Consider the following 12,438-nt stretch of genomic DNA (forward strand, 5'->3'; position numbering starts at 1 on the left):
TTTGTGTTTCTTTATGTTAATGTTCCAAGCACTTTAAAGTAGACTTCTGTTTATTTATTTTGTGTGCCCATGTGTATACATGTGCATGTACCTGTGGCATTAGGAGTGTGTACTAGGGTGGGAGGATAGGTTGTAGTCTGTTAACTCCTTCTACCATTGTGGATTCATAGATCAAACTCAGCCTTCCAGGTGCCAAGCACCTTTATCTGCTAAGCCATATTGTCAGCCCATGTTATGGTTTCTGAGGCTGTATTTTTTGGTCTATGAGAAAATGGATGTGTAGGAAGTAAATATATTTTCTTATATTTTTCTAGTTCTGGAATATTTGCTTCTAATATTCCCTCCCATAATTATTCTAGTCTTCTTTTGAAACATCAAAAATTGATCAAAATAAGTCTCTATCGAAAGTAATAGTCTATGATGCTTTGAAAGCAAGCACTATTTCCTAGTTAGTATCACCGTAGTATATTATGTCAACTAAATTTTGCTAGTTTCCCACTTTGGGAAGCAAAATGCATAAAGTACTCAGTTCTGTATTCACATAAGATAAGAATTACATTTGGCAGGTCGAGCTTTGAATACAGTGAAAATCATAGATTCTGGCTATCCTTCAATATTTGATGTTAAATGTAAAGTCCATTGAGGTTTAGAAAGCCTCTATTTACCAATTGGCTTCAATATGTTCCTTTATTATAATCAGTCCTTCTCCTTGTTCATGGCCATAGGAAGCCACTGGTCTACTCTTATTATGGTTTTGATTTTACAGGGATTTAATTGAGTGGAATCAAAGTATTTTATATCTGTGGCTTCTCAGTTTGTGTAGTCATTTTGAGGTTCCACCTTATTTTTATACGACTTTATCATATATTTATTCCTATGGCTGAGTAATGTCCTATCATACACATAGTAAGTTTCCTTGTTGCTGATCATTCTGTTAGTTTCAAATTTTCACTTTAAGAAACAGATCTTTTATGTGAGTACCATGCTACCATATTTTTGTCACTCTTTTTTTTTGATTCATTCTTAGGATTGTAGTTGCTGGACATTATGTGAGAAGAACTTGATATATTCATTTTATTATATCAAGGGATAGAATGAAGGTGCTCTGGAGAGGGAAAGACAAATAATAGAACAGAAAGGTTTAAATACTGTAAGGGACATGAGAGCAGGGTAGAGGAGGGAGTATGAGCAGGGATAATTAATAATAAAGACCCCTTTAAAAGCCATATGGAGACCTACTTCTGAAGACATTTCCTAAATATTTATACATAGCCATATGTAAAATGAGTTCAAAGTTTAGCATTCCATAATGGCAACATTGTGTATCCCAGATATCACCAGATATCATAGACCATCATGTAACTTCCCAGTGACATTTATGGGTTAACTCTTTTTGATCTGTAGCTCAGTAGGGTCCTATGAACCTTTCCAAACATTTCAGGCTGTTGACATTGCTTTTGGTTAACCTCCATAACTTGATAATGATAAGACCCTATTCTGAAGAGGATATATTATTGAATTGTAAAATATGGAGAAATCAAGTTGTTATGGACCTGGAAGCTTCATTATACTGGCTGGTCTTCATAGTGCTAGAAAATTCTATTCATGTTGCTAAGGGATAAAAGTAATCAACAGTCCTACCCAGGTGTGTGCCCTGTGAGCCACAGTATAGATTGACATAGCAATATATGCCTACTGGTACAACAATGGTGTGGGTGCTATAAGGATAACCCATCATTTTCTGGTTGAATTTAAAACCCATTTCATAGGACAAAAATCATGCCATGTACTATTATTAACTTGGTCCCAAATGCATGTCTGCCAAGGGCCTAGGGAAGAACTTAATATTATTATTCTGCCAGTTGGACATAGTACCAAGCTGCCCACTAATTTTTTATCATTATACCTAGAGAGTAGTGAATCACTAAACTCCCGTCAGAGAAGCTTCTATTTTCAGTAAAAAGAAACTAATACAGAGACCTACAACTGGAACAAGGAATAAGAGACTACAGAGTGTTCGGACTTACATAGGACATATACATCATACCCCATCTCTGCAAGACTCAGAATCATCAAGGAAGAGGAGGCCAAGAGATTGTCAGAGCCAGGGGTAGTGAATTTCTGCTGCAAAACATATCTGTCAGACACGACAGCTCCATAGAAACACACGAACTCATAGTGACTGTGACTGCATGAACAAGACCTAGAGAAGATCAAGTGAGCCAAAGTACCAGCATAGAGGAAAGAGGAACTCATGAATTCCGTCCCTGAGCTGAGTAGTTGTAGTCAATGGCTGGCTGTTAGGAAAGAGGGAGTCAGTTTTCTTCAGGAATGTGGCCCCTGAGAGGCTAACCATGGTCCATGTCGATTGTTCTACACCCATTTTCACCTAGGGAGCACTATCCAGACTCAGGGGAATTATGAAAAGAAAGAATGAGCACCCGACACTTGTGGAGAAAGATGATGGGAGAAGGATAGAAGAGAAATTGGAAAGGGGGATTAGATCAAAAGGCATTATGTAAATGAATGAAATTCTCAAACAGTATATAAATATATAAACAAACAGAAAGTAATAAATGCTAAATAACGAATGGATCAAACTTTAATAAATATTTGGAGCCAAGGTGGACACACATATGCATGTATTTGAATTGTGTAGAAAAATAGACATTTGAACTTCACTTTCCATAGTAAGGAATTGGTATAAGAAATACCTAAAACTACAGAGATAAAAATGACAGCATAAGCATATTTATAAACATTGTGATACTTAACAAAAGTGCTTAAAAAGTTGAATGCCAGTGTCTACTGTAAGTGAAAAAAAAATAGGGAAACAACAAAGTTGACTTTTTTCTTTTTCTCTTTTCTGTTTATCTTTGGGATTATAATTACAACATTTATCTCTTCTCTTTCCTCTCTCCCTAGCCTACCATATGAGGTTAACTTTTTAAAATCTTACATTTCCTGTGTTATTTAACATTGCAAAACTGTGTATTTATATCATCATCATAAAATTTATTTAACAGTGTATAGGAGGGGAACATTAACAACTTGCCCTGATTATTGAAGCATTAATTCAATTTATTAATTTACTTTTATACATTATAAAATTTCTAAATTAAAATGTAATTACATTGTAGGTATTTTCTTCAGTTGGTAAATATAAATGTGTATGTATATATGCTCACACATATAAATACAACTGGCTCAGTTCCCTTAGTGTTACATGTATGTATGTATGTGATTTGAGGGCTGACCACTTGGTATTAGATAGCAATTAGAAGGCTAATCCTTGTGGAACACTATTTCTCCTGCTTGAAGCACTCCTTACTAGCCTGCAGTTCTTTCAGTGTATTTGATATTATTCATCTCCTTTCCCCAACTCCTTCCAGATCCACCTTCACCATTTCTCTGTGGTCTTCCACTGGAGTGCTCAACTTACTAGGACCTACAGTTTTTTAAAGAAAAATGACTCTCCCTTTCCCAGCAGATGCCAGTTACCAAAAACTCTTTGGCTAAGGGTGGGGCTCCATGATCATCTCCCCCCTCTGTGCTGTGGTTTGGTCATGTTGAGCTTGTTCAAGCTGTCACAATCTTTGTGAGTTCATTAGTGAAGCAGCCCTGCTGTGTCTAGCAAACACCATTTCCTTGTATCCATCTACGTCCTCCAAATCTCAGCATCTTTCTTCTCCCTCTTCTGCAATGTGATTCCTGAGCCTTGGGAGGATGGTGTGTGATAGAAATGTTCTATTTGGTGTTAGCACCTCACAGTCCTTTGTGTTCTTCACTGTGACCAGGTGTGGGTCACTGCTAATCACTGCTGCCAAAAGAAGCTTCTCTGATAAGGGTTGATGTTCACACAGGTTGAGAAATGCATTTACTCTATAAGTCCAATTATTAGGAGTCATTTTAATACTATGCCCTTTTCGTTGGATAACAGTAATGCTTGAATTTACTTTAGTAGGTGATAAGTGTAATAGATTTATTACTCAAAATCAACATCTCTCTGCTTCCTCTATATCCTGTAAATACCATGAAACACAAAAAACCATGGCAAAAATGAAATCTCCCTTAAGTCTGAAACAGAATGAAAAACAAAGGTGAAGAAATATTGAGTATGGAATTTGTTTTCAAAAACTAAACGACTTTCCTGTTTCTTATTTGGTAGATTAAGCTGGCGGGAAGAAAACACCTTCGTGAATTGCCTGCCATGTGCTAAGCACTGTGGAGAAGTTTTATTAATTTTTCTCCTCCTTCCTTACATTAACACCGTGAGACAAATTTCTTTTTTTTACCCTTAATCTAGAGAAAGAGAACAATATGAGACTGTAAATAATTTATTCAGGCATGTACTTTTCAGCTTTGCTCTTATGAAATGTTGATTCCTAGACAAGCAAATCAATTTTCTGCTATATATAATGCACTCTCACACAAGGCAATATTATTACATTGAGTAAGATGCTTGAAGAAAGATACATCCTTCCAAATGTTTGAATCAACATGTCATTTTCATTTAACCAGAAGTCTGTTTGCTGTATCTGTGATACTTGATTTAAATCTTACAGTAGTTTTAATAATAAATCAATATTTAATAGACTGATTACCATAGCAGTTTAAATAGATCTATAGGTGGGTTTGCCCTTCTACTTTTATGATGACAGCATTTGTTGCTACAGTTCTGGAAAGATTTCATATTTTGTATCACAGTTAAAAGTTGGCACGAGGATTTTCAGAGAGTCTTTAAATGAACCATACTTGTTCATCCATCTTGGCCATCATTCAATGATGTAAGCAGTCCTTCGGGGAAGAGCTCCTGTTGGTCTCCTCATTATTATAAGAAACTCTCTTGCTAGTGTAGAATGGGTAAAATAAACACAGTGCTGTACTGGTGATGAGCATATCCACCCTTTCGGTGGAAATTCCAGAGAAGATAATGGCAGGCTTTAAGGTTCCTTGCCTTCATCTCTGATGATGCAAGCCAGGACAAAATTCATGCATCCATGTGTGTGTGTTTTAATTAATAGCTCGATATTTTCAATTGGACAGAAAAATTCGTGTGCTTTGGTAATAACTGATGGCAGTCTCATAGTATTAACAGTGGTGATTATACATACATATATATGTATGTATATAAAGCTTCCATGAATAAATGAAGTAAGGGTATTTTCTCTGGCCAGTAACAAGTACTTAATTTTCTAAACATTTGCTGCTGCTTCGTAACAGGATTTGTGAGTAGGTTCAAATACGATGGATACAGATGTATTTTTTTTTTCTCATGCTGTTTTAGCTCTGATATTCACTGAGTGTGTATGTTTGTATTTGTCTGTGTTCTTACACATATTCAGGAATGACTCATGTGCATGTGTATGGAAAAGGAAAATTTTGCCCTGTATCAGAAACTGATGCACATATAGACACCAATCAGCTGAATGGCTCCCACCATCCTCTTTGCATATTTCTTAGTCTGGACTTTTTTAACTCAAAGCACAGTGGAGACAGTCAGGGGCCCAGCCAAGCCTGAGTGCCTTTGTTTAGGTTCACAGGCCAGATTAGTGCTCTGCAGACAGTGGGATTTCAGATTCATCATCTTGTTGAGGGCACCTAACAGCAGCCGCTATTAGATGATGTAATTTGGAATTTGATTTGCTTCCTAGGTTAAGAGACACAGATCTTATTTGCAGTGTAAAGTACAGAGCATACACACACACACACACACACACACACACACACACACACACACACACAAGCCTCCTTCTGCTTTGTGTTCTCACCCAAGGGCATTTTGCAGAGTTACAAATCAAGGTTACAGTAACGGTCGTCAAATTGCACAACACTACAGCCACAGATTGCATTTCTCACACCCTTCTGCTTATTAGGTTAGAGCAAACAGTAACCGTGATAGTAGGGGTACTGGTAGCTTTGCATCGTGTTGGGAGAAATAGAATTCCCTGGTATTACAGCTGCACTTTTGATTTGTCATTTATTTGGAATAAATAGAGGGTGGTATGCCAGTTGCCATGGAAACCAGCTCTACTTTGGAGCAGCGTAAGACCTTTAAGCACATTTGAAATTGCTTCCTTCTCATTATGTTTCTGTGATAGAGAACGTGTAGTATGCAATTAAATCGAAATGAAGGTTTAATTAAAAAATTAAATTACATTTTGTAGATTGTCCTCCATGTACAATGAACTTAGGAGGGAACATTGATACAGACAAGGCTGATTGGATGGATATTTTGAAAAGAAAAAGAGAATCAAGATCTGATCCTATAATTCTCTCTCTCTCTCTCTCTCTCTCTCTCTCTCTCTCTCTCTCTCTCTCTCTGTGTGTGTGTGTGTGTGTATGTGTGTATGTGTGTGTGTGGTGTGTATGTATGTGTAAGGAAGAGAAAGAGTGGAGAAGGAGAAGAGGGGGAGGGAGAAAGATATTTTATATTCATAGCTACATAGAGAGATAAAGAAAGAAATACAAACATACTGATTCCACATTTTTCATGAGTATAAAAAATATGGATTCATTTGTAGATTATAAATTGATGTCAATAGAGTTAGGAATTATGTTGAGACAGCAAGATAAATTTTGTAAAGAAATTTAGAGATTATATTTAAGATAAATTAGTGAAAATACAAGACTGGCAGATCAATAGGAATCAGAAACAGGTGTTAAGAATAACCAAACATGCATATCAGGTAGCTAAAACATGAATATTTTATTTGAAAGAAAAAAATCTGGGTGTATTTTAAAAATAGGCAAACGTAGTTCATTAAAAATAAAATGTTATTCCTTGGCTCTGAAATAAAAAAAAAAAAACAACTTGATCCAATATTAGTTTACATGTAGACCATATGTTAGCTCAGAAACATAGTTACAGGTAAGCATTTAATGGAGTGTGAATGGAACCTTAGGGAGAGCCATACACACAACCTTTACTCTCTCCTACTCTTACAAGGTTTCAAGAGCTTCTTCCATATATACTGATTCAAATGTTCCATGCAGTTCTGAGACAGAAAGTGCAGAGCAGCTACTGTTTCCATGCTATGCAGGAGTGACTTGCACAATGCCACCTGGACTACCGAAGAAGAACCAACATCTCCTGGCTTCTAACTGTGTGGACTTCCCATTTGTAGACTAAGTTTGGGTAACATGTCCTGTTTATTTGCATAATGTAGAGACAGCATGAAGTGTTAAGAAAATTATGTATTGGATTTTCAGATTTACAGAAAGTATGCCAAGTGCACTTTAAAATTAAAATTCTTTATATCTGAAAATCCCAGTGTGTGTGTGTGTGTGTGTGTGTGTGTGTGTGTGTGTGTGTAGGTTTAAAAATAGTTTTCCGGTTCATGCACATGGTTTCTGCCTGCTTGCCATGATTTGATTTATATATGAACTGAAGCATCCCTGCTGCTCTGGTATATAGGAGTACTATTTTTGTGAGTGTGATGTGTCCACTTAACTAGGTGCTATTTATGGTTAACAGTTCTCTGCTTAATCAATCCCTGACTACAGAGGAGCCCTTGTGGCAATGGAGCTTCGTGCTATAAAAAGATTGCGTGGAGAACGGGAAAACAATTTCTCTGTAATAGCAGGATCCTCATTGGTGGTGAGCAGCTGCTAGCCCAGCAGTGGTGGGACTTTCATATGGCTGCTATGAATGTGTTCACAGCATGCTGAGGCTGACTCAGTTCTGCTTAAGTGTGGTGCCGCCATATCCCCTTTCTGCTGCAGTGTGCTGCCTTCATCCTAGTGGATAGAGATACTTCCCTAGGCAGGATGCTTTATGTTTCTGTCAAATAAAAATGATGCTGTTCAATGCATAATCAATGCCTTAACTGCATCCCTTACAGAAATTTGCACATCCTAAATAATACCCAAGCATTCCTCTTGGCTGTCAACTCTAAAGGGGCTTCTTTATCAAAAATAACTGGCTATGTATGTACTTTTCAAAAGGATCAGCTAAGTAATCTATTGTTAGACTGTATCTATGTGTACTGGCTAAGCAAAGGAAAGTCAGGATTTGATAACGCCTCTGTCCTTGGCTGGGGCGGGAGTCAAGCCAAATGTGAACAGAGGAGCACAAAGAGGCCTAGATTTGTTGGCGATTTTTTTTTTTTTAAAACTGCACCCAAGTAGTACCCACTTGGAGCGTTCCAAATTAGCTTGCCTGTGCTTCTGAATCCTTACAACTACCTTGGAATGGCAGATAACTTGTTTTATATTAAATTGCAAAATGGGAAAAATGATCTAAAATTTAAAAAAGCAGGATTTATGAGATTAGGGCAGAGGCAAGAGGGAAGCTTTGGCAATGCTACTCTATTGTCTTGTGTAGTTGGCGGCATAGGTAGGCCGTTCAGGTAGACCACTGAGATGCAATAACACAGTTTGTGCAAGTGTCTGAATTAGGTTTAGATGCCACTGAATACTTAACTACACTTGTATTATATAGAACAAAATATGGCCTGTATTTTTTATAAGTATCACTTTAACATATGTTAAAAGTTCAACATTGAACCTAACATTAGAGGTCTCTGTCCTGGAATACATACTTTTTTATTATATATGGTACATAAATGTCCAGTAAAACATAAAAATATGTTGACTGAAAAGATATAGCCACTAAAGTTAAGAATTGTGTTGGGCCGGGCGTTGGTGGCGCACGCCTTTAATCCCAGCACTCGGGAGGCAGAGCCAGGCGGATCTCTGTGAGTTCGAGGCCAGCCTGGGCTACCAAGTGAGCTCCAGGAAAGGCGCAAAGCTACACAGAGAAACCCTGTCTCGAAAAAAACCAAAAAAAAAAAAAAAAAGAATTGTGTTGGTTAGGTTTATTTATTTATTTATTTATTTATTTATTTATTTGCTTTTTTTTGTTGTTGCCAACTTGACATAACCTAGAGTCACCTGGGAAGAGGAGGCCCAAGTTGTAGAATTTCCTTGGTAAGACTGGCTCGTGGACATCTCTGTGATAGAAAGTCTTGATTGACGATCTGTGTGGGAAGGCCCAACCCAGGGCAGGTGGCACCATCCCTTCAGGAAGCAGGGTGAGCATGAGCCAGGGAGCTTGCCAGTAAGCAGGGTTCCTCCAAGGGTTCCTTTCCAGTTTCTGCTTGAGTTGCTTCCCCTGACTTCAGAGTTGGACTTTCTTGTCAGACTTTCTTTGGATCGCCAGTCTCCAAATAATGGCATGGAGACTTATTATTTTTTAGGAATGCTTGGCCTTAGCTTAGGCTTATTCCTAGCTAGCTTTTATAACTTAAATTAATCAGTTTCTATCAATCTACATTTGGTTGTCTGTTTCTTTATCTCTCCTCCATTCTGTATGTCCGACTCCCTACAAGCCTTGCTGGCAACTCTACTTCTCTTCATCCCAGAGTTCCTATCTCTGTCCAGAAGTCCTGCCTATTCTCTCTTGCCTAACTATTGGCCATTTAGCTCTTTTTGTTTGTTTTGTTGTTATTGTTTGTTTTGTTTTGTTTTTGAAACAATGTTTCTCTGTGTGGAACTCCCTCTGTAGACCAGGCTGGCCTCAAATTCACAGAGATCCGCTTGCCTCTGCCTCCTGAGTGCCAGGATTAAAGGTGTGTGCTACCACCGCCCAGCTCCATTTAGCTCTTAATTAAACCAATCAGGTGCTTTAGGCCAGCAAGGTAAAACAGCAACACATTTTCACACAGTGTAAACAAATATCCTGCAACATTTTAAGGAGGGACTGGGACCTGGAAGTGTAATCGGAAACAAACCCTATCTTCTCACAGGTGGCTTTTGCTCATCATGTTTCTCACAGTCACAGAATGGAGTAGACCAAGAATTGACATTGGTTAAAGATAAAGGGGTGGGATTGGATAGATAGATAGAGAGAGAGAGAAAGGGAATGGATTTCTTTATTAAACAATTTGAATAAGTTTAAGTAATTGTAATTTCTAAATATATTTTAAGTATTAGCTTGCTTGATCAATGTGTGAGAGAAAAACATTAATTCATACCAGTTTTTTATGTATATTTATATGGTACAGTATGGATACTTTAAAATAGTACACAAATATGATGATTTTACCAAGATAAGTAACTTTTCATCTACTAAGCCTTAATTTTTCTGTTAAAAACATTGCAATTCTTCTGTTGTAATTATTTTAAATAGATATATCATAGGCTATTGAATAGTATAGTCATTCTGTTAGGCTCTAGAATACTAGGTCTCACTCCTCCGATCTGAATATACACAACAGCCCATTATCTAACCTGTTTGTGCACCCCAATGTACCCTGTTTGTATCTGCCCCCTGGGTAACTTGTCTATGACTCCCCCACTGTACCCTGTCTGTGCCCCCTATATACCCTGTCTGTTTCTACCCCTGTGGACCCTGTGTTTGTCTTCCATGGAACCTGTCTGTGCCTGTGTATCCTGCAGTGGGTAGTCATTTCAGCTTTGGTCTGGAAGTTCCAACCCTCACTGAGGCTTCGGTAACTATCACGCCTACAAGGTGGGGCCAAGGAGGGGCCCTGAAGACCTGAGATCAGGATGCACAGTGCTTTCTTCCTGCTTGGACCCTGGACGCTAGAGGTAGACCGAGGAGATTTCTCCAGAGGACACTGCCTGACTGTGCTGCGTCTTTCCCAGAACCCGCCACCTACCTATCCCTTCATTTGTAAGTTACGCCATTAAATAAATCTCCCTTTTAACTATGTGGAGTGGCCTTAATAATTCCACCAATAGTATCCTGTCTGAGACCCCATGTAACCTGTCTGTGACTGCTGGGCATCTTGTCTGTGTCCCCATGTAACCTGTCTGTGCCCATCCATGGAACATGTCTGTTTCCCCTTGTGTAACCCATCTTTGCCCCATCCCATGTAACATTTCTGTGCCCCCCATGTAACTGGTGTGGCCCCTGTGTGTGTGGTGGTATTGTGTTCCCCAAAATATTGTGCACCCTAATAAACTCATCTGGGGTTAGAGACAGAACAGTCACTAGATACAAAGGCTAGAAAATGGTGGCACTCACACCTTTAATCCTAGCATTCCAGAGGTAGAAATCCCTCTGGATCTCTGTGAGTTCAAGGTCACATTGGAAACAGCCAGGCATGGTGACACATGCCTTTAATCCCAAGAAGTGAGCCTTTAACCCCTGGGAGTGATGGCAAAAACAGACAGATATATAAGGCATGAAGACGAGAAACTAGAAGCATTTGGCTGGTTAAGCTTTTAGGCTTTGAGCAGCACAGTTCAGCTGAGATTCATTCAGGATGAGGACTGAGAGGCTTCCAGTCTGAGGAAACAGGATCAGCTGAGAAACTGGCCAGGTGAGGTTAGCTGTGGCCTGTTCTGCTTCTCTGATCTTCCAGCATTCACCCCAATACCTGGCTTCAGGTTTGATTTTATTAATAAGAACTTTTAAGATTCATGCTACACCCGTGTGACATGTTTGTGTCCCTCATGTAAAGCTTGTCCCCCTCATGTGACCTGTGCCCATGCCTACTCTGTAACCTGCCTGTGTTCCCCTGAACCGTGTCCTTTCCAGACTCCAGACTACTTCACTTTCCATGAAAGAACATTCTAAGACATTGACTTGATGTTAACTTTCAATATTTAAAATGTATCAGTTTTTCCTATCTTTAATCTTCTTCATCTTCCTCCTCATTAAAAGAAAAGATCCTGGAAAAAATCATTATAACATATTATCAGATAAGGTAAACAGCCCTTAAAACAGAACCCAGAACTATTTAAGAGACTGACCTATCTGATTTTATGTCTGGGTGATTCACCAACACTTTTAATTTATAAAAGGTTGTATGATAAAACCAAAATACTCAGTATCACATGGTAATACATTAGACAAGGTAGTTATTCAAACAAAGTATACATTGCTTCATTTTTAAAATTATTTTGTTTGAAATTATAATATAATTAGATCTTTTCTGCTCTAGGTTTTCTGCCTCCAAACCCTCCTATATATCCCTCTTTTCTCTTTTATTCAAATTCAGGGCCTCCATTTTTCATTAATTGTTATATACATATACATATATGTATGTATATATATATATGTATATATATACACATATATATTACACCCATGCATGCATATACATTTCTAAATACATAAGTACAAACTTCCCAGTATCCATAATGTTACTTGTATGTATATTTTTTCTTATTTATTTTTCTTTTACTAACAACATAATTTTTCATATGATATATTCTGATTATGGTTTTGCATCCCCCAGATCCTTCCAATTCCTCCCTTCCTTTCCTCCCCTCTGGACTCACACCCTTTCTGTCTCTCCTTAGAAAACAAACAGGCATCTAAGGAATAATGATAAAATAAAATAAGATGAAACAAAACAAAAGCAAGCAAATCAGAATAGGACAAAACAAACTAACAGAAGAAAAAGAACAACAAAAGCATAAGAAACATATTGATGCACAGACACACATTTTCAAAAGCACAGC

Source organism: Peromyscus leucopus, chromosome 11, assembly GCF_004664715.2.
Source record: "Peromyscus leucopus breed LL Stock chromosome 11, UCI_PerLeu_2.1, whole genome shotgun sequence".
NCBI lineage: Eukaryota > Metazoa > Chordata > Mammalia > Rodentia > Cricetidae > Peromyscus > Peromyscus leucopus.